The sequence below is a fragment of the Leptonychotes weddellii genome, chromosome X (assembly GCF_054177405.1).
Source record: "Leptonychotes weddellii isolate Sample4059 chromosome X, ASM5417740v2, whole genome shotgun sequence".
Taxonomy (NCBI): Eukaryota; Metazoa; Chordata; class Mammalia; order Carnivora; family Phocidae; genus Leptonychotes; species Leptonychotes weddellii.
In genome coordinates, this window is record NC_138385.1 from 20,151,752 (window position 1) to 20,155,925 (window position 4,174).

At 37.9% G+C, this 4,174-nt stretch overlaps 1 pseudogene; it reads left to right on the forward strand.

Moving 5' to 3' along the window:
• Positions 1–659: 659 nt before the first annotated feature.
• On the forward strand, positions 660–1,863 carry LOC102725646 (renin receptor pseudogene; annotated as a pseudogene).
• The last annotated feature ends 2,311 nt before the right edge of the window (positions 1,864–4,174 follow it).

The following is a 4,174-nucleotide window of genomic DNA, read 5'->3' on the forward strand; positions in this document are numbered from 1 at the left end:
ATATGCACCCCAATGTTCATAGCAGCATTGTCCGCAATAGCAAACTGTGGAAAGAGCCGAGATGCCCTTCAACAGATGAATGGATAAAGAAGATGTGGTCCATATACACAATTGAATATTACTCAGCCATCAGAAAGGATGAATACCCAACTTTTACATCAACATGGGTGGGACTGGAGGAGATTATGCTAAGTGAAAGAAGTCAAGCAGAGAAAGTCAATTATCATATGGTTTCACTTATTTGTGGAACATAAGGAATAGCATGGAGGACATTAGGAGAAGGAAGGGAAAAATGAGGGTGGGGGATTTGGAGGGAGAGATGAACCATGAGAGACTATGGACTCTGAGAAATAAACAGGGTTTTAGAGGGGTGGGTAGAGGGGGGATTGGTAGCCCGGTGATGGGTATTAAGGAGGGCACGTACTGCATGGAGCACTAGGTGTTATATGAAAACAGTGGATCGTGGATCACCACATCAAAAACCAATGATGTAGTGTATGGTGACTAACATAACATAATAAAATTAAAAAAAAAACAAAAGCAAAACAAAAAAAAGAAAATCCTAGCTAGGTGGGGAGAAGCCAAAGTGCGACACCCCCTACTGCTGCGGTGGTCGCTCGCGTTCAGCCCACTGGGTCCGTGCCGCCCTTTGCTGTTGCAGCTACTGTGGGATCATGGCAGCACTCGTGGTGCTCCTGTCCTTGTTGGCGGCGGGTGTTTTGGGGAATGAGTTTAGTATATTAAAATTACCAGGGTCTGTTGTTTTCCGAGATGGAAATTGGCGTATACCTCTTGGCCAGGAGTTGCAGTGGGTAACCTGTTCCATTGACCTCGGGCTACCATTTTGGTGATGGAGAAGGGAGTAGACAAACTTGCTCTACCCCCAGGCAGTGTAATTTCGTACCCTTTGCAGAATGCAGTTCCTTTTAGTCTTGACAGCGTTGTAAATTCCATTCACTCCTTATTTTCTGAAGAAACTTCTGTAGTTTTGCAGTTGGCTCCCAGTGAGGAGAGAGTGTATATGGTGGGGAAGGCAAACTCGGTTTTTGAAGATCTCTCCCTAACGTTAGGACAGCTCCGCAATTGCCTGTTCCAGGAAAACTCTGCTCTCAATTCACTTCCCCTCAATTCTCTGAGTAGGAACATTGAAGTAGATCTGCTCTTTCTTTCTGAATTGCAAATGCTACATGATATTTCAAGTTTGTTGTCTCGACATAAGCATCTAGCCAAGGATCATTCTCCTGATTTATATTCACTGGAGCTGGCAGATTTGGATGAAATTGGGAAACATTATGGGGAAGATTCTAAACAATTCAGAGATGCCTCCAAGATCCTTGCTGATGCTCTGCAAAAGTTCACAGATGACATGTACAACCTTTATGGTGGGAATGCAGTGGTGGAGTTAGTGACCATCCAATCATTTGACACATCTCTTGTCAGGAAGACAAGGACTATTCATGAGGCAAAACAAGCGAAGAACCCATCAAGCCCCTATAACCTCGCATATAAATATAACCTTGAGTATCCAGTGGTTTTCAACATGGTACTTTGGATAATGATCACCTTGGCCTTGGCTGTGATTATCACCTCTTACAATATATGGAACATGGATCTTGGATATGACAGCATTATTTATAAGATGACAAACCAGAAGATTCGAATGGATTGAATTCTCCTCATGCCAAACTTAGAAAAGGGGTTTGGAAATTGGCTGTTTTGTTAAACCTTTTAGTGTAGTTTAAAAGTAGATGGTATACTTTAAATTTATAAAAAAGAAAAAAGCAATTTTTGTTCTCCATGTGCCTGTGATGTTCTTTTAGAGTGAATTATAGTATTGATGTGAATTGATTTGTGTGCTATAGATTCCATAATATGCTCAAATACTATATAACCATTTAATATAATTTCATTCCATTTAACACTTAGAAATGTGCAGTGAAATAAATGTAAAACGTTTAGAATAACTTGTGTTATTTATGTTGGGGAAAATGCACTGAATTTATTAGACAAACTTAGGAGTGCTTAACTTCCTCACACAGGACAGGTGAAAATGACATTTGGGCTGTTCTATACCATGAACCATTTGTAAATGTCTTAATTTGATGTAAATATCTCTGAAACAGAAGGTATTTAACTTCAAGTAGCCCTAAATTGTGGGAGTACTTACATAGTGACTGAGATTGAGAACTGCATCTGATTGACAGAGGGTGGCTGTTTTTTAACCTCTTCTGAAAGTTTGGTGATTCAAATCATGAGGTGGATATTAAAAATACTACATTGATCTAAAAAGAAACTAGCTTTATGGAGTTATAGATATCTGTAATTATACACCCAAAAAAACAATTTTTGGGGGGACATCTTGGAGCTTGACTATAAAATCTTTATTTTATTAACTTTCCTCCCTGTGTAAGTTACTATTAATGGTTTGTGGTACAACATCATTCTCTAGAATATTAAGTGGAAGTAGATGCTCCCTACTTTTCATGTGGAAGTGGACCAATGTCTATAAAGGGTGACAAATAAAGTTAATAATGATTCCGAAAAAGAAAAAAAAAAGAAAAGAAAATCCTAGCTAATAGGATCCAACAATACATTAAAAGGATCATCCACCATGACCAAGTGGGATTTATCCCCGGGATGCAAGGGTGGTTCAACATTTGCAAATCAATCAATGTGATAGAACACATTAATAAGAGGAGAGAGAAGAACCATATGGTCCTCTCAATTGATGCAGAAAAAAACATTTGACAAAATACAGCATACTTTCCTGATTAAAACTCTTCAGAGTATAAGGATAGAGGGAACATTCATCAAGTTCATAAAATCCATCTATGAAAAACCCACAGCGAATATCATCCTCAATGGGGAAATGCTGAGAGCCTTTCCCTTAAGATCAGGAACATGTCAAGGATGCCCACTCTCACCACTCTTGTTCAACATAGTACTAGAAGTCCTGGCAACAGCAATCAGACAACAACAAAAAAATTATTCAAATTGGCAAAGAAGAAGTCAAATTCTCTCTCTTCGCAGATGACATGATATTTTATGTGGAAAACCCAAAAGACTCCACCCCCAAATTACTAGAACTCATACAGCAATTCAGTAATGTGGCAGGATACAAAATCAATGCACAGAAATCAGTTGCTTTCTTATACGCTAACAGAGCAACTGTAGAGAGAGAAATTAGAGGAACAATTCCATTTACAATAGCACCAAAAACCATAAGATACCTCAGAATAAACCTAACCAAAGAGGTAAAGTTCTATCCTCTAGGAACTACAGAACTCTCATGAAAGAAATTGAAGAAGACACAAAAAGATGGAAAAACATTCTATGCTCATGGATAGGAAGAATAAACATTGTTAAAATGTCTATGCTAAATCAAAAACTAATGAGATACTGTCTGGTGACTAACATAACATAATAAAATAAAATAAAATTTAAAAAACAACAGAAAATATCCCAAAACTAATCATATACTGTATGGTGACTAACGTAACAATAAAAAAATAAAGTAAAATAAATAAAACAGCAATCAGCAGAATGGGTGAAAAAGCAGGATCTAAATACATGCTGTCTACCAGAGACACACTCTAGACCCAAAACCACAAATAGGATGAAAGTACAAAAATGGAAAAATAATATACCATATGGACAATGTCCTCTAGTGGTAGAAGTCAGAGAAATTGGAAGTGTGGATAGGATATAATGCACCACTGCTTTCTTGAGATGGAAGGATCCATATACCAAGGAATACAGCTCATCTCTAGAAGCTGAAAGTGGGCCCCCACTGACAACCAGCAAAGAAACTGAGGACTCAGTGTTAAAACTGCAAAGAAATGAAATTTTTAACAACCTGAATGAGTTTTGACGTAGATTCTCCATAAAACCTCCATATAAGAACCCAGTGTGCCAGTACCTTGATTCTGACACTGTGAGCAGAGAATCCAGTTGAGCCTGCCTGGACTTCTAACCTACAGAACTATGAACTAATAAATTGGTGTTGTTTTAAGCCACTAAGTCTGTGATAATTTGTCAAGCAACAATAGAAAACTAATAAAATCTCTTGTTTTCTAATTGTTTCATGTGCCTTATCTCCCTTAGGAGATTTCAAGCAAATTTAAGGTTAGAACCAAGTCTTATAAGTATAGCACACAATGCATAGAACATGATA